The 19,554-nt window shown below is 44.9% G+C and overlaps 2 pseudogenes; one reads left to right on the top strand and one right to left on the bottom strand.

The window, feature by feature from the left end:
- Nucleotides 1-19,554, top strand: part of LOC123616999 (inner nuclear membrane protein Man1-like) — an 82,296-nt pseudogene that overhangs the window by 11,226 nt on the left and 51,516 nt on the right.
- Nucleotides 9,748-17,216, bottom strand: LOC105076392 (zinc finger homeobox protein 2 pseudogene; annotated as a pseudogene).

The following is a 19,554-nucleotide window of genomic DNA, read 5'->3' as shown; positions in this document are numbered from 1 at the left end:
CCCTTTGTCTCAAAAAGCTGACCATCCATGTGTTCTCTTGGTGCCTGGCTTCTAGTGGGTTTGTCCAATGAGGTGTGCCAACAAGAGACTGGAAGGAAGGAGAGACAGGTCAATATATTTATTTCCCTGCTCAACCGCTGTGAGGCCACGTTAGATGGGATAGTCCAAAATCACCACACTTCTCAAGGTCTACACAGCTCTCTCCTTCTGGGTCTCATTAACCGCCCCTCCCTTGGGCCTAGTGGTCATTGCTTGTAGCTCCTATGTTACTAACCCCAGGGTATTACACCATCTCTTATAAATATTCCCTTTGTAAATACCACTTTCCTAAATAATCCTAACTCAAGAGTGCATCTGTTACATATTGGGAACCAGTGAGAATGGAAGAGCCATTTTAGGGGACCTAGAGAGTGGAGACAGCAAACACAAGCCCTCATTGAAGATGTTCGGGGGAGGGGGGACGATGTAGCTCAAGTCGTAGAGCGCATGCTTAGCATGCACAGGGTCCTCGGTTCAATCCTTAGCACCTCCTCTAAAAATGAAACAAATAAGTAAACCTAATTACCTCCCCCCAAAGAAGACTTTTTTATAATGTTCAGCTGTGAAAGAAAAACTAAGAAAAGAGGTTGTAAATTGAACAGGGGCCAGAATAGAAAGAAAATATTTAGGATGAGAGGCATGATGATTTTTTTATCTTTTAAGACATGGACACTTCCTCTCCTTTAAGTAGGTCAGTTTATTACAATAGAGGAAGCAACATGTGTGTAATTGGCCTTTTACTAAATCCTACATTTTGGCTAATTCTCATGTCTAACTCTAACCTCCCTTAATGGCCACATTCAAGATAGAAAGGGGGAGTCTCAAGCTCATTTTGAACTCAGAAGCCAGAGAACGAGTCTGGCAGCAACAGCTCTAATTGCTCATCAGGACGACCTAAACGATAAAATAACTGTACAGTCTTGGTTTGAGATCAGTAAGAAATCATGAAACGGCCATGAAGAAAGTGGACATGTAATAAACCTAAGAAGCAGGGATGGAGTTCTTCCCAGCCAGAAGATGAGTTACACACTGGAGAAGAACAAGGAAAGGAGGACCTGTGGGCTGCTCAGGGGATAATGGTCAGAGCTGTACTTTGACTCCTGAAGAATTTCGGCATTGCTTTTGACATTCCCAGGGTGGCGGACTACTGTGGTGGACAGCGCCTTATATTTTGTGTTCCCCGCATTTAGTCTCCTGGTTCAGGTACTGGCCTTCCTCACAGAATTTATTATATTAGGAGAGGAGCAATCAAGGTTGTATAACACAGTGTCTCAAGGCACTTAGAATGCTTTTTCACCTAATGAACTGTGCAAGCAGCAAGCTCCAGGAGTTCAGACAGGGAGAGAGAGATCACTGAATACACAGACATCTACAAATGACTTATCTAAATATGCAGATCCACTGGACAATCCATTGAGTCTGAGAAGGAGGCAGTGTCATAATTTTGTATATAAAATTTATTAAGATTTTAGGATTTCTCTTGGTTTGAAGACTCCCACAGTTTGCTATAGGACTCTGAAAATTGCCAATAACTTTTTTTTTTTTGGTTAAACCACCCAATCCCATCAATTACCCCAAAGTGCTAGGTGTTGAGCACAATATGAAGTAATACACATTTGTCCTTGAAAGTCCATGGTGTTTTGATTTTGTTGATATTTCTAAAATGTTTCAAATAACTGTAATACACAGAGAAATAACTATACGCTTGAGTTAGGAAGATGTTAAAGAACAGTTCTAAAATAAAAGGCTTTTCCCAATATAAGTGAATTTACCCCTAACCCCCACCCAAAAGAAAAAAGCAGAAAGCATTGCAGAACATTGGGGAATTAATACTATTTTTTTTTAAGATTTTTAAAAATTGAGGTACAGTTGATTCGCAGTGCTGTGTCAGTGTCTGCTGCACAGCAAAGTGCAATCCTAAGAGCATGGGGTGTCTTTCCATTTTTTTGAATCATCTTCAATTTCCTTTACCAGTGTTTTATAGTTCTCAGCATCTAGGTCTTTCACCTCCTTGGTCAAGTTTGTTCCTAAGTATTTTATTTTTCTTGATGAAAATTTAAAGGGTTTTTTTCCCCCTGATATTTCATTGTTCATGTAAAGAAATGCAACTGATTTCGGTATGTTAATCTTGTATCTTGCTACCCTAGTGAATTCATTCATCAGTTCTAATAGGTTTTATGTGGAGTCCTTAGGGTTTTCTGTATATAATATCAGAACACTGGGGAATTATAACATCTTACTTAGCATTATCCATCAATATTGATGACACATCTGAAGCCCAGACATTTATTGACAAGACAGAAGCTCTGGGAGAGAAAGCAAGGCATGCTAAGTTGAAGTGAATGGTGTGAATTGCTCCACAGGTTTAATTGTATCAGCATATCCTCATCTCTTTTTCTTCCCCCCCCCAAATAAATTGTGCAGTCTCTCATCTCTGTAAAACCAGGAATTTCAGTATCTCTCTCCTTTTCTGTTGAACTGTCAGAAAATTCTAGGGAGTTTTTCAGTTCTAATTCTAAAGGAGTTTTAGCATGATTAAGTCCAAGTTGCCAGTTTCCCACTCCTGAAGTGTGTCATAACTGGTGACTGTTACCTTAGTCTGTTGCACCGTGTCAGCCCTCTGCTCTGGTGGTGTTTCTACTCCTTCAGATCTCTGTGGCAGAAAGATAGTTTTTAAAAGAGACAGATTCTTCCATCCCCCAGTGCAAGGGTCATCTTTCTTTGGGTTCCCGGGATCACAGCTCTTAATAATCAACTATTAAAATTCATATATCAAGTCCTGGCCTCAAAGTACTAGATCAGAACTCATGCCTCTATCTGCTCCTTTCACACCTAGAAAACAATCACCTGCTTTTCCTTCTGGTGACCACCTCTCCCAGAAGGATGGTACATTTTCTTTAAATCCTCACAAATCAAAGGTTTTTTCCTCTCTCTCTCTCTCTTTTTTTTTTAACATTCCTTTCTATGAACAGTTGGACAGTTTAAGATTTAGTCAAACAAAACCTACCAGTAAGTGTAACACTTCTCCATAATTCCATGTAATATTGTATCTTAGGTTATAAAATGAAAAATATGGCATTTCTGTAGCATAAAAGGAGGGAAAAGGGAACAACAAAATCTAAAACAAACAAAATTTCTTTAGCCATCAATTCTCTAGCAGAACATCTGTTCATACAACATTTTGTAATTCCTAGGACTGTACTAACTGCTTTAAACATATCATCTGGTTTATAAGTTGCCAGTTTGTAGGGAACAAAATCTAAAATCAGAGAAGTGAGTACTTACTCAAGATGACACACTGACTAACATGAATAAGTCAGGAATGTCAGCTTAGATGTCTGAAGTCAGAGCTATGTTCCTCCTCTCATGTCCTTGAACGTGCCCTTGGGAGAACCATGGGGCCTAAAAGAAGTCCATCACACAGTCTTCAAAGAGTTCACATTAATGGGAGGGGGGCAAGGAAAATGCCAGATTTACACCTGTAGATGAGTTGGAAAATCATAAAAGCATGCAGAAGAGTGATAACTTACATTTAACCAAGCATGGTTTTGGAAGGACTTCTCAAAGGAGTTCAGTTTATTTCAATAATATTTATTAATGTTGCTACATCAGGATTCCTGCTGGTGAAGCACTTTACCTAGATGGTGCAGATTGTCTTACACAATGCCAACTCTAAGTCCCCTTTGGTGTATCCTCCTGTGCTTTAGAGGCTAGAAAGCTAAAAGTTCTCAGTGTGGCTTCTGTGTGTGACCTAAATTCCACTAAGCAAGTGCACCATGTAAGACTTGGAAAGAAGAAGTCCAAACTATGAAGAGGCAGCCACAAGCACAGACTGATTCTTTGGAAAAATTTGGTGGCATGAGTATAGTATCATCATAGAACAGAAGGGACCATGGGTTTTTGTTGAGTCCTGTTTTGCTAAAAGCCTCTTTTTCCTGCCCCTATCATCTAGCATCTGGATTACTAGAAAATCTACAAGATAATTGTAATAAATTCCTCCCTGTATAGTAGAGCTGTGAGAGATTATGTTATTTTCTGCTAAAAACTTTGAAAGATACAATAACTGATCCCAGAATGGCTTCAGGCAAGGTACCAGGAGCTGGGATTCTTTATCTGACTGGGTTGGGCTGAAGGTAGGGGTAGTCTAGTTGGTGGTAGGGATTGGAATGCTGGTAATCTGTAACACTTAATGGTAAAAGAGTTATTAAATTATGACCTTCTTTGAAGAATTAATGGCAGTGGGATGAGCTGCTCTGCTTCCAACTGAACTGGAAAGCATGAAGCAAGAAATGATAGAGGCAAGTTATCAAATCCTGGTTCAAATCTTGGTCAAAGAACCAGGAAGTTTCTACAGCTACCCTCAAAAATATCTTACATTCCTTCTAGGCATTGGGTATTACAATTGGGTATTTGAGATTTACAGATACTAACTACTATAAATAGATAAACAATAGGTTTCTTCTATGTACCACAGGGAACTATAGTCAATATATTGTAGTAACCCATAATGAAAAAGAATAGGAAAACAAATCTATGCATATATGTGTATGACTGAACTACTATGCTGTGTGCCAGAAACTGATGCAACATTGTAAACTGACTAGAATTCAATAATAATAATAAAAAAGTCAGAGCCAGAGACTAGTGGTGATGTTGATGAAAAAGCACAGGCAGAATTCAGATCTTTGCCAAGGTTTTGAGTAAAAACATGGATATTGATAGGGGAAAAGTGTAACATAAAAATTTCTAATGTGAGTATTTGAAATGATCTAGTTGACTTTGAATACGCTGAACCCCCAGTTTTACAGAATGTCACCAGATGGTTCTAGCAGCCACTTACTCCCCTGGGCTGGTGAGGCACTTCCTGCTTTATTTGAAAATGATGTAATCAGTAATTTTCCAAGGGAATGCCTATTTTTCTCTGTATTCCATCCTACCATTTATGTAACTACAGATATATCTCAGTTTGACTGAAAGGACCTGAGATTCAAGTCCAGGAGGATAAACTATTTCTAATTTAGACTGGCAAATGCCTAGAATTTGTTTGCTGAAGACTAGATATGAGTGGCTTATGTGAAATGAAGTTGAGATGCCAAAAATTCTTGAGTTTTACAGAAGAAAAATTAGACAAGCCTATAGAGTTTAAAAAGATGGCATGGGTTTATCAAGTACTAATGGCTCACCTATGTTTAAATACATTAAAGATAATAATGGAAAAATCCATTGAAAATGACTTTGAGAAACATCATGTTAGGGATGCATTAGTGTGTTTGTAAGGAGCTGTGGTGAAGAAACTCTTCAATAAGGCAAGACTAGAGGTGGAAAGTGTTATCCTTGAACGAGGCTGTCTGATAGCAGTGGGACTGTTGGGATTCTGGAGTCAAGAAAGAGGTCAAGAAACAAGATTAGGAGTAGTCACTCAATAATCAGTGAGGCTGGAGTGATCATCAAAATGGTTTGGCAAGCAGGTAGCTTTGGCAGTAGCTACTGATCAAGGTGTCCCTGGCACTGAATCAGTTGGACAATACACTAAAATTCTACTTGAACATTATCATAATGAAAATGCTGCTTCTGAAAAATGGTGGACAGACTTAGGGCAGCCACAGTTGCAAACCATGCAATTGGCTCTTCAGCCTTTTCTTGGATATTCAGAAGCCCTAGAAAGAAGGGCCGGCTGGGTATCTGAAAAAAATGAGACTGCAAATAATATCACATGCACCATATATAAATATCTTCCTAGCTGTTCAGGAAGCAAACAGTGGAATTCCAATCTCACGATTTTCCTTTTCTTTCTGCCTGATTTGGAGGCTTTGGGTTTGTGTAGCCAGTGCAAACTACATGTAAGCCAATTTATCTAATAGATTCTACCTTTGTGTGTGTGTGTGTGTGTGTAGCTTTATTCTCTGCCAGTCTGTCTCCGTATGTGTGTGTGTGTGTATGTGTATGTGTGTATATGTATATACATTTATCTTACTAGTTCTGCTTCTCTGGTTGAACTCCAAATGATACAATGGCTCAACAAGTCATCCTCTATGTTACTTGAGCTGCTGTCGTGAACTTGTATGCCACAAAGTTGAATGTACTCAGCAGGACATCACCACCAATAGGAAATGAAACATACAGGATTAGGGTCCAAGTTGTCTAAAAGGTTCCCCAAAATTGTATGCTCAGATGACTAATACTCCCAATGTGTCCACTTCCATGGCTGTACTGTCATGTCTTCTAGCCAAACTATGATCTCATAAATTGTTCTCATATTATCAACTAACTGGGGAGAAAAAATTCAGTTTTATTTACAGATGATCCAGTCTAAAGAGTTGGCCTCAGCCAAAAGTGGTCATTTCACTCTTATAGTCCACTGAGGGATACCTGTGTACAAGAACAGAGATGGGAATCCTCATACTGGGACTAACATAAGTGCTAAATATGACCACCACCCTTCTTTAAAGAAGAGACCCTTGTGCTATGGCTATATATCACTTCCATGGGTTGTAGGGGTATATGATGGTTTTCAGAGATGGTCAGAGACTTGAAATTCATGACAATATTGGAATATTATTGACAAGAAAGTTTTGGTAAGAAGTTCATGGGTGGATGGCTTAAAATTGTCCAAAATATAAGGATATTTGTACCTCAAGGGGATGCTCACCATGATTATCACGGCTCTCGGTAATCATGTGAACACGATAATTGCCTCTGTTGGCATTATTCAACCACTATACTCTGCACTCTGCATTTATTCAGTGGACTTATGAATGAAAGTGGCTCTGATGGCAGTGAGGAGAGTTACGCATAGCCTCAAAGATGGCTTTCTCTGAATGCTTCATCTGCGAGTAGCAAAAATTAGTTCCATCACAATAGAGTCTTATATCCCGAAGCCCTTACCTGGTGACTCATGTCAGTTCAATTACATGAGACCTCTTCTTGCATGGAAGAGAAGGTGGTTTATTTTCACTAGAATAGACAGTAATTTTTGCAACCTGCAAGAATATGGATTTGTCTTCCCTGCATGCTTTATGTAATAATTCTCTATGTAGATTACCATTTCCCTATTCACTATCATGAAATTCACTATAACATTGTTTCTAACCAGCAAACCATTTAAAACCTGTCAGGGATATTGAGATCTGCTCTTACAGGATCCAGAGAAGACAGAGCTGGAAATACATGAATTCAAGAGTTGGAAGAGACAATGTGGTGTTGTGGAAAGAACTTGACTCTCAGAGCCCAAGTAAGTGAGTTGGTGTCTGATGTCTATAATTTTTTTAGTCTCTGACTCCTGGCAAATTATATATCCTCTATGGGCTTGAGTTTATGTCTCTGTACAATATGTAAATAATAAGTAATCATGAGATTGTTGTGAGAGTTAAGCAAAATACAAGTGTTAATAGATTTAGCACATGAAGATCATTTTTTAATAACTTAAAACAGAGCAAGTTGTAAGTTTTCAAACTCTTCTCAACATTCAAGGAACAGCAGAGATAAATTGTTTCTATCTATATAGGTCTCATTATTGCTTTTATTGTCACCATATTTTAATCAAGCCCTTAATATGTTCAAGGCATTGTGATTTTATCCAGAAACAGAAAAATAAACACCCTTTGCAAATTTGTTCCTGTATATGTATTTCTTTTATTTTATTCATCCTCTTCTACATAATGTGTATTTGTAGAACTTAAATATTTCACTGTGTTATGAATACAAATGAAGTTACATCAATAGTAGTAATTTAAATTTCATTGTTTTTTTGCTCCCATGGCATATTGCAAGGACTCGGTGCCCCTTCAGGTGTTAAACTCTTCATATTCAAAAAATATTGGATAAATTGGAAGTTCCAGATTTGCAGATACTACTATACATGAAATAGGTAAACAGGGTCCTACTGTACAGCACAGGGAACTATATTCAATACCTTGTAATGGCTGATAATGAAAAAGAATATGAAAATGAATATATATATGTATAACTGAATCACTATGCTGTACACCTGAAATTTACATTTTTTACAACATTTCAAAGTGACTATACTTCAGTTTTAAAAAGTATGGACAGTTCAAATTTTTTTGGTGAGTACCAAATATATATTTGAAATTTGAGAGTGAAAAGTTAATTTATTTTCTTCTCTTTGTTTTGTGTCCTCTCATAGCTGAGAGAGTTATTTGGAAACCTGACAAAATAAATGGGGTATGTGGAGTAGGAAAAAATGAGGAGAAAACACAAAATTACATATACTCATGCAATCTCTATTATGTCCACTATATGGAAAGAGATGGCAAAAACCACAGATACTTATATATTTCTATTATAAGTATCTGTGGTTTTTGCCATCTCTTTCCAAGCAATATATATATATATATATATATATATATATATATATATATATATATATATATATATATATTCATATAGAGCAAGTATTTATAGTGAAGTATTTAGAAATAGACTTTTCAGGAAGACTAAATTTAGGGAAATATATTCAATATCTTGTAGCAGCTCATGGTGAAAAAGAATATGAAAATGAATATATGTATATTCATATATGACTGAAGAATTGTGCTGGACACTAGAAATTGACACAGCATTGTAAACTGACTATACCTCAATTAAAAAAAAAAAACACTGAATTAAAAAAAAATTTTTAAAGGAAGACTAAATTTAAATTTTTCTAATATTTCTATGGATAAAGAAAGCAAATCGCTTTGAAATGCATCTCTTTTTTTGGAAATAGCTCCTGGAATAACTGTATGGTCATTCAATATAGAACAAATATTTTATTCATTTTTCATAGTCAAGATTCTAAATGGTGGATTGATGCCAAGTATGAATCCTTCAACTGGAATGTTAAGCATTCTTTTTATAAAGGACTTCTCTATGATGAAAACTGAACTTCTACACATGGGGAGGCTTTTTGATTCTCTGTTGGTGTTGGAGGGCAAGGGTTTTTATCTCTCCTACAGAAGGAATTTGACAGCAAAGAAGAGCATCAGATAGAAAGTTTAGGCCCTTAATGCTCTGTTATTAACTGTGGTGAAACCCCACAGTGAACCCAGGGAGAGAGATAACACTGTCGTAAGAAGATGAACCACGTGCAGGAGAAAAGAGCAGTTTAGGGCACAGTCAACTGATGACAGTGGTTAGGAAGCCGGTTGAACATAGAGAGCAAGCAAATGTCCTTTTGATGATCCTCAGAAACAACAGGGAAACATTCTGATGGAGGGCTTGGGTCCACCAAACTTACCCATTTGCCCATTCTCAATGTCAGCACTGAACAATCTGCATCCCAGAAAACCCTTCAGTCTTTGTAAGAGAGGGATGGTTGGTACCCCCATCACCTGTAGATATTCTGACATATTTGCTTTAGGCTGGAGCCCCCAGATGACTCTCACATGAAGCCAGGCTGAGGGTCACTTATGTACTGATGGGTAAAGCTTGGTGAGTGGTCTTGGGCCTGGATTGTGGAGTCTCTTGAATTTTAGGCAAAGGAGAATGTATGTTGTTCTGTGGGGACTCAGTGCTATTTTAGAACATTATGTTGTCATGTTTTCAATTAGAGGGAAGCTGGAAGAAAGAGGGGCTAGCAAAGAGTCAGGCAGATAAGTGGGCTTAGATTAGGTGGCAGTAGGAATATGAACATTTTCAAAAGGGAGAGTTAGATGAAAGAACTTAGACAGAGTGAAGGAAACATAACATAAATTACCTTTCCCTTTTTATTCTCAAAAAAAAAAAACAAAACAAAACATAAAACAGGACTGGGGGCAGGAATCATCAGCTAATGTCCTGTAACTTTAGGCTATGTGACAAGTGGTCCCATTTAAAGACGTAGTGTAAGGCTTCAGGGATCTTTCATATGACCTTGTATTATGATGCCATAAAAGGGTACAAACCAGCACTAGCCTCTCATGACCTTCCTTTGTCAACACTCCCTTGGAAAGCAAATATTTTCTTTGCACGTGTACGTTGGTGGTTGTTGACAGGAGACCATCACCTGGCTGGTTAGAGCAGAAGGGACCAACAGCACACTTTTTTTTCTTTTTTAAATAATTTTTGGGAGGGGATAGGAAGGGTAATCCAGACATGAAGCCCCCAGGGTCAGGGCCCTTATTCTCAGTGCCCACCTCCCCCTCAGTCTCGCCTTCCCTGGGCTCTTCAGGGCCACACTCTGGCCCCTCAGCCTTGGCATCAGTCTTGGCTCCCCTCGAGCGAGTCTGGTGCAGGATGGAGCACATATGGATCTCCAGGGTGGAGCTCTGGTTGCAGGAGACCTGGTAGACTGTGCACTTAAAGGGCTTGTCTGTGGCTCCGGTGGTGGTGGGCACAGTGCCGGCTTCTCCCCGGGCAGGGCTGGAGGGGTCAATGACAGCCTTCCTCATCTTGTGCAGGTGGGAGACTGGGTTATAATGGACCAGGAGGATGTTCTGCGTGAAGGATTCCTTACACACAGTGCACTTACAGGGCCAGGCAGGGTCGAGAAACTTGTCCCGGGCAAAGCTGGTGTTCTTCCCATAGGTCAGAGGGTGGTGAGAGTCAGCCAGAGCTGGCTCTGCCGGGAGGGGCTCCCCGCCAGCCCCCTCTTCCTCCTCAGCCGTGGTAGGTGGGGAGCCACTTTGTCAGCTTTGGCCTCAGGCCGAGGGGCTGGAGATGGGGCTGGAGAAGGGGGCTGGCCTGGACTTCCCGTGGGCTTCTTGGGGGCCTTGGCTGAGGGCAGGGAGGCTCAGGAAGAGGACTGGGACTGGCTTTGGGGTCAGGTGAGGGCCTTCTGCTGGGTGTGGGATCTGGCCCAGAAGCAGGAGGCTCAGGGCCATCACCCTGAGGGCTGAGAGTGGGCCCAGGCAGCCCATTGGTTGTCAAGGTCATTTCTACAGTTGTGGCCACAAGCAGCAGCTTCTCAACACACTCGGGCACCACGCTGTGCAGGCGGCTGAGGTGGAAGCGGAGGGCGGGCCGGCCCACTGGCTGCTCCCGGCACAGCAGGCAGCGGTGCCTGGGCAGCACCGCATGCTGGGAGAGGGCGTGAGCCGCCACCTGGTGGGACTCTGGGCTCAGGAGACTGCAGTAGGGACAGCAGAACACCATGGTCTGGTTGCTGCTGTCTCCAGGAGGGCCGGTCTTGTTCTCTGCTCCTTCAGAAGCCAACTGTTTGGTCTTATTCTGGGCATCTTTCTCAGGGGTGGGTGGCTCAGCTAAGAGGTTGACGGAAGCCTTCCCGGGAGTCTGGAGCTGCCCATGGCTGAATCTCAGGATGCTTTGAAGAGCCGAGAGCCCCTCATCAGCTGTGGGCCGCTCGGTAGCAGCTGCAGACGCCGCTGGGCCTGGGCGTCACGGTGGGCCCGGTGGGCACAGGTGCTGCAGCACCGCCAGGCGGGGAGGCATCTCCCAGGCACACAGCAGGCCGCGGAGCAGCCCCAGCTCTGCCCCCGACAGCTGCCCCCTCCATCTCCAGCAGAAACTTACAGATCAGGCTGTTTTCTTCATGGGCTGCACCCTGGGCACGCAGCTGCATCTTCTTGCTGTTGGACTCAGTCACAGATGTTGCAGCGCAGGTGCGGGCGGGGACAGAACCCATAGGGAGCCCCATCGCCCAGGGGCACCGGGGAAGGGGTGCCGATGGCCCCACCCCCTCCCTCAGGTGGGCTGCAGGCTGGTACTTCTGAGCGTGTTTGTCGGTCTTCAGGTGGAGCTGGAAGTTGGCCTTGGGCTGGGTGCCATGGCAGCCGAGCTTGCAGCGGTGGGTGTCGCTGGCCACTTCCTTCCACTCGGCCCCCAGGAGGCTCCGGCCCACACTGAAGTGGCAGAGCAGCAGCTCCAGGCCGTCTGTACGGAAGGCCTGGCACACGAGGCAGCAGAACACCTTCGGGGATGGGCTGTCATCTGGGTGCGGCGAGGTGGGCAACCGGTCAGACAAGGAGCCTAGGAGCTGACTTGGAGGCAGGTGGGCGTCCGGGGGGGAGCTGCCAGGGCAGGTGTGGGGACCTTGCAGGCAGGGGCTCCGAGGTGGTGGAAGCCGCTGAGAAGCAGGGGCTTGTCTGGCCTCAGTCCGGGGCCAGGCAAGGAAGCCAGAGGCTGCCCTAGGGCCTGCGGTCTGAAATACCGGAAGAGTTCCGGGGGGGGCAGCCCCACCTGGGGGCGGGGGTCCTGGCCCCACCAGCCAGGGCAGCAGTCCCAGCGGCAGCCCCTAGTGCGGCACGAGAACATTCTGCATGTGCTTCTCTGAGGTCATGTGGATGTGCAGGTTGCGGGAGACGGTCTCATAGCTGCACACCTGGCACTGCTGGGACTATTTGGTCTTGGGCTCCTTGTCCCCGAGGAGGGCGGGAGCACTGCCTCTGGGGGGGTCCTCTGCCCCCCGGGCCCCGCCTGGAAGCCCTGCAGGTGGTCCAGGTGCTTGTCGGACTGCGTGTGGATGTGACGCTGCCCTTGGTGGCGGTGGAGTAGTTGCAGACGCCGCAGCGGAGGGACATGCAGCCACGGTTTGCAGCTCCCTCCCCGAGTGTGGCACCCCGCCCCCGCCCCACCCCACCCCATGCTGCAGCAACTGCGGTGGCTGTCACCCTGAGGCTGCTTCTCCCGCATGTGCGTGTCCAGGGTCTGCTAGGCTTGTGGTGCCAGTTGCACTTGGGACACTTCAGCGTCTTGCAGGAGTTGCGTGAGCGTAGAAGGGACATGGCTGGACAGACTGAGGCCCTGGAAGGTTGCGGGGACAGGGGTATAGTGATGGGCTAAGCGATAGGGCTGGGGTGGGTCACCAGGGTCTTAGGGGGGGCCTACAGGGGCAGGGAGAGTGCCCCCTCCTTGGAGGTGAGTGAGTTTTGGTTGAGTGGGGGCAGAGCCCCCCATCCTCTTCTTGCCCCTGGGGGAACCAATCTGGCCCATTCTTGCCTGCCGCTGTAGGCGATTCTTCGGCTTGGGTTGGGCTGGGGTCCTAGGTGGCCGGGGTGGTTGGTGGGGAGGGTGGGCTGAGAGCCAGGACTTCTTCCACGGGCAGGACAGGGGCCTGGGCTTCTGCCTCAGGGGGACCATCCTTGGTCTGGGCTTCATTTGCCTCCATGTTCCCAGGGCTGCTGTCGTTAAGGGGTAGTTCTAAAGAAGGGCGAGCAGGCAATCTTGGTTCCAGAAAGCTTAGGAGGGCCACGTAGCCCTCACCTCCTCCTGGAGTATGGCTGGGTTGCCCAGCAGGCCCTGGTGTTGAGTGGGGGTTAGTGTCACCCCGTTAGACTGTGTGTGACCCACAGAGGCCAGGTGGCACAGGAGGCAGAGCCAGAAGATTACCCTGGAGTCTCCTCCCCTTCTCCCCATGGGGCCATCTTTGGGATCTCCAGGTGGGTGTGGAGCCAGCTGGTAGCTCCAGAAGGCTCCATCCTTTCCCTCACAGGTGGCTAGAGATGGTGATGAGGTATCATGGGACAGAATTTGGTCAGAAGAGCTAAAGCCTTGGATTGAGTCAAAGCCATGTTGGATGTGAAGGGCAGTGAGGTGTGCAGGGAGTGGGTGGGCAAGGAGGGGTGGGCTGGTCTCTTCCTTGACGACACCTGCCTCACCCCAGGGGAAGCTCTTTGGTAACAGGAGTTCACTGCCACCTGGCAGGGATGGCTTGGTTGCTAGGCAGGCCTCACCTCCAGCTGTGAAGAATAAGTGGTCACTGAGGTCCACAAGAGGGAGACCTCCTCCTTCCTCCTCCTCTTCCACCCTCGGGTCCTTTGATGGGAAGCCACCAAAGCCAGGCTCTTCTTGGGGCTCCCTGTCTTCTTTGGTGGGATGAGGCCACAGCCTGCCTCCAGGGGCTGCCCCCCAGCTCTGAGGACCTCATGCTTTCAGAGGTGGAGGGGGCAGTAGGGGTATCTGTAATGACAGGATCTGAGGGGGTGCTGGGGGAGGAGGTGTCCGGAGGCGTGGACGCGGCACTGTGCCCACGGGACCACAGGACGGGGTGATGTCTGGGGGTCAAGGATACGTTAAGTGTGGCCGTGGCAGATGGAGGAGAGCTGGGGGTTCATTTCAGGGTGACAGCCACTACCACCTCGGCTGGAAGCAGGGATGGGAGTCGAACCGTGGCGGCAGCACGAGGCGGGGAGGGGAGGGGGTGGCTCTAGGAAGGGACTTCTCCAATGTGTTGATTCCTTTTTTTCCCCTCCTCCTCCCTCCCTCCCTCCAGCGCTCACTCCGGGGAGTCGGGGTCGGAGATGGTAAAAAAAATAAATACGGCGGTGAGGGAAGTGAAGGGAAATAATCAAAGCTATTTGTCTGTGGCTGAAATATTTTCCCGGCTTCGTGAGGCGGTTTCCATTGATTCACCCTGGGCACTCTCGCTCTCTCCCTGCTGCCGCCCCCCCGCCCCCCCCCCCGCGCCGTCACTCCTCCGCCTCATTCACTGGCTGGAGCCTAGGCATCCCACACCAGCAACAGCACATTTGAGACATATTTCTGGGCTAGAAAATCTACTCACACATTCAGAAACACACAGCAGACACTGTATTCTGCCCTCACACACAATTACTCACATTCACACACACATACAACAGGCACACACTCTCACACTGTAGTAAACACACACATAGGCACACATTCATACACACACCTTTATGTCTTTATCAAAATCAAGCTGGCTGTGAGCACAGAAGACTTGAAAAGGAGACAGAAAGAAAAAGTCACCTTTGCTTTGTTGAATTTATATGAAACCCGTTCTAGTCTGACGCTTCTTCCCTCCAGAACGTACCATTACACTCCCCCGGGTGTGGAAAGGGTTCTTGAGAGTTTATGTACATGTTAAAGACAAATACAAATAAAATGTGTATTGGTCTTGAAAAAGGAAAAACAACTTTGCAGTTACTGATCTTCAGAAAAATAGTATTGACTCTTTTGAAAACATTTGTTGGTAATAAGTACACACACTTTGTAGATCTTTATTTTTCTCACATAAATATTGTATATTTTCCCCCTCCTTTTTCCTTCCTGTTTAAAACAGAGTCACACAGCTTTTCATACACTGAATATGAATTCTTTCTCTTTTTTTTTACTTAAGCAACCACTAAGCAGTATAGCTCTGGAAACCAATAAATTGACCTCAGACTAAATTTTCTTCTTTAAATATGAAGAGAGAATTTGCAGGTCAGATCTGTTTAGGTATTATGTATTAGTTTATGAGTTTAGGCAAGTGATTAAACTTCTCGGAACTTCACTTATCTCATCAATGAAATGAAAAACTTGGATTAAATCACAAATCCTTAAAGTGCTAAAATTCAGTTATTATCTGATTGCCATGAATCAGTCTAAGATTAAAAATTGAAAGTTGAGCAATGAATCTTTAATAATCATGAAAGAATTATTAAGCACTAAATGTATGCATGGCATTTAATGTTTTTCCATAAAATTTAAAGAATTAAAATTCTCTACCTTGAACTGGCTTAACTTTAAAAAGGAAGAGTCAGATAGACAATGAGGTACATTAAAGAAGTCATTCTATGTATCTTAATTTATTTTTCATCCAATTTGTTTACTTATATCTCATAGCTAGACCTCATGCAGGGAACAGAGGATTTAAAGATAAAAAAAAAAAACATGACTTCTAACTTCAAGGACTTTGCAATCTATTTAATATGTTTAAAAGTCACAGCAAAAGTATGACCGCAGAAAACTTAATAGTAAATTTATAAATTGGGCTTTTGTTTACTCTTCAGAACTGACATCATTTTCCTTTAAGTTAGTCAGTGGCTTTCCACATGAGTGCTAAACTCCTGAACGTTGTACTGTGGTATTTCACAATGCCATGTTTTTCCTAGTTTGTAAGCTTGATGAAGGAAGGGACATGTCTTTCTTATTTAAAGTTGTAATGCTAGCATTTTTTTTAAGTACAGTGACCAGAATGGAGAAGGTAAGATGCTTTGATATGTTTGTTGAAGTGAATTAAGGGCATAAACAGAGGTTGACATTTCTCACTATGATGTCACTTTTACTTGTTAGTTTGGAGTATACACACACCCACCGACTAGTGCACGAAACACTAATGTTCAGCTCAATGACTTACTGTCAATGAGCACTTGGATGGATAGCCACCACTAAGGTCAATAAAAAGATCATTGCCCCGTCATCACTACTTCCTCCCGTCTTCCAAAAATCGCACTTTCTAACTTCTCGTGCTGTCCACTGTGGTCCAAGAAGCTGCTCAAAGCATTACTCAGCCTTTCATTACATTCAGTGGGATTAGGAGACACTAAATGGGAAATTCCATGTTCATCTCTCTGTATGTCTTTCTTCTGACTCTTGGTCCTTACAATTTAGCCTGTCATAACTGGAAAATTATAATTTTTTAAGTTGAAGTGTAGTCAATTTACAATGTTGTGTTAGTCTCTGGTGTACAGCATAGGGATCATAATATTTTAAATCAAGGCACAGAGGTCATATTGAAAATAATGACTAATTTTACAATTGAACTACAAATAGATATGTTGATTTATGGGTTTTCAAATTATTCTTTCTTGCTATTTATCAGTAGTTGGTCTTCAGTTTTTGTTTGTTTGTTTACTGATTCACCTTTACTGAAGTGCAAACAGAGACCACTTTAATTCTAAACAAACTTGAGGCGGGTTCTCTCCAGTGTCTGAGGTACCACCCTTCAGCCGCGTGTATTAAGCACCAGTACGGACTGAAACGCACTGGCTGCAACAGTACTGACTGAAGGGCACCCTGGCCCTTCCCTGCAGGGTGACGCTCGTTCCCAAAGCACAAGCTTCTGAAGTTCCACGGGTAAACAGACTCTCAGCATTTGCTCACCTGGAAGTGTTTGGATTTGCCCTGTTGCTTCAGGGTCTGACGGCAGTTACTCCCTCAGCCCCTGCAGACGTGCTGCTCCCCGGAGGGGGCGGGCAGGGCCTGCTCCTGGGAGGCCTGCTCTTGGCTGTTTCTCCGTGACTGGTGGTGTCTCTCTGCCCGCCTCTCCGGGTCTGCTGTGTGGAATCTGCAGCCATCCTGTCTGCTGGACATTCAACTCCTGTCACTGTGGGCGGACAGCGGATTCCAGAAGGCGGCGCCCGTCCCTCAGCATCTGGGCCGCCGCCTCTCCCACTGGGCGCTCACCGGCAGTCGGCTTTCCCTGCATCTCCACAGCCTCCAGCTCTCGCGTCCCGCTGCCGCGCCTCCCTGTGCGGAATTTCACGTCGCTTCTCCGGATTTAACCTCCTCGTCATTAATTCTTTGTCAGCTGTTAACTCTGTGCTTTTCCAATACTCCTGGATATTTCTGATAGACTTCCATCACTTGTAAATTTTATGATCCCACTTTTTCATTTTTTCAAGTATTTTATAAGTAATTGTTTTATATTTGCACCTGAAGATCCCGATACGGATTTCCTCAGGGTCTAAACCTGCTTTTGGTGTCTGGTGGTTTGCTTCCCGAGGGCCTGACTCAACTGGAAACTGGGTGCTGTTCCCAGAGAGACTGGGGTCCTTCTCCCAGAAGAGGACAGCACCCACCACTGCGTCCACTGTGGCCCCTTTAAGGGGCCTGGTTTCCTGTGGGAGCCTCTGATCCAGACACTCACTAAGCACCACTACGGCAGAGAAAGCTGTGAAGACGTCCGTTTCATGCGAGTCCCCAAGCCAATCACAGTCTAGCTTTAATCAGAAGGGCCCTTTAGTGTGTGGACTTACACGCTTCCAAAAGCAGAACCAAACTCGAGTTTCAGTTCTGTGTCTACCCGTGCAAGTCACCTGCCCTTTCAGTGCAAAAAGGTCACCGTTACCATCTATTATCAATTTAAGTGTCCTGTTTGGCATTACTGCCTTGGTCATTTAAGAACAGTAACATTTTACTGCCTTAGTCATTTAAGAACAGTAACATTAAGGCTGCCTGAAATTAACCAGAAAAGCTTAAAGTATTCGGTGAAGATGGATGATACAAAAAACGTTCCCCCAGAGTTAAAAGGAACAAGATTATTTCCTAGTTCGTGAAAAGATGTAAAAGTGTGACTCAAAACACATTAAGTTGAAAAATATGTTCTCAAACAGAAGAAACTGTCGGAGAACAAGCCGGGTCCCCAAGTGACACAGATCTGAACCTCAGGCCCGAGTCCTGGGGGGACGGGCGGGTGTGTTAAGGAGCCAGCTGGCCTCGGAGAAGCCACGCTGGGGCTGTGGTCACTCCTGAGCGCCGGGAGGCCCCTGGCAGCAGCGATGTGGGGGTCGTGTGGTCACAGTGGACGAGGGCCCCATCGCCGAGATCCACGCCTGCGGCACGAGGGCTGCTGGCAGCCTTGCCGACCGCCACATCTTCCTCTGGGGTGCGCGGAGAGTGGGGAAGTGGATGCCATCCTGACTTGTGAGAACTGCTCTGCCAACTAGGCATAGGGTGAGTGAGAAATGGAGGATGAGGTGGCATCTCACTTCGCAGCTGAGTCGTCGGGAGCAGCATCCACGCAGCTCTGATCGTGGACGGACAAGAGAGGCATCTAGACCTCAGACCTGCTGCCGAGGGAGACCGACGCCCAGACGACGGGGGAGGGGCCAGTTCTGCCGGGGCTGCTGCTCACTGCAGTTGTTGGCAGTCATGTCGCCGGCGTTCAGGAACACAAAGATCCTCAATGCGTGGTGATGCCCAGGAAGTCGGGGCTCTGGGGCTGGAACTTGGAGTATGTGGCCACCTGCAGGTTGATGCTCCCCACTTGAACCAGGCCCTCTTCCTGCAGCAGCAGATTCTGCATCATCCAGTGAGGGAGGTAGCAATGCCTTCGTCAGCCACAAACTCCAGCCCACCGCAGTGCGTCATGCGGGCCGAGTTCTTCTCGATCAGCTTGAACAGCACGGGGTAGGTGATGTGAAGTCGGCTGAGCTGGTGGAGGGCAGGGGGCCGGCATAATTACATGGTGGACACCGCGGCCTTGCAGGCGCGAGTCGCCAGGGAACGTTGCGTGGGAGCCACCGCCTCCTCACAGCCGCCGCCCAGTTGGTCTTCAGTTTTGATCCTTGTAGTTAAACACATAAGTAGTATTATATACTCAGAATTTGATACCTAGATTCACATGAAATAAATGAAGGGGAATAGGTCTGCAGGTGACAGTAATGCTTTCAAGGTGTATTTTATATAGAATTAATTTTTCTTCAGTCCAGGATGACAACATAGAAGACATGTATTTAGCAATGAATTTACTTGAGGTTTTTCATTTTAATATGATCTTTTCTTCTTGTGTTTATTCCAGTTATTTCTAGAAAAAATATAATCTAATCACACATTTGGTTAGCTCAATTTACTATATATTATTCTCTTCTAACAAAGTAATTTGTCATAGTTATGTGCAGTTCCTTCCTAGCATATTTAACATATGATTCATTTGGGGAAGAATGAATTCATACATATACTTTCAGGACTGCAAACTGAGAAAACATACTCATATTTTATAACTGGACAGAAACCGTGATTATTATGCCCCTCACATTTCTGGGAACTAAAAATATGGGAAGAAAAACTGGAATATACACAGTCACACTAAAATGTGGGTTAGATTCTCTCAGGATCGCACAGTCCTGAATA

The sequence above is a fragment of the Camelus bactrianus genome, chromosome 20, assembly GCF_048773025.1.
Source record: "Camelus bactrianus isolate YW-2024 breed Bactrian camel chromosome 20, ASM4877302v1, whole genome shotgun sequence".
Lineage (NCBI taxonomy): Eukaryota > Metazoa > Chordata > Mammalia > Artiodactyla > Camelidae > Camelus > Camelus bactrianus.
Note: the sequence above shows the minus strand (reverse complement) of the source record. Positions and strands in the feature narration are given on the sequence as shown.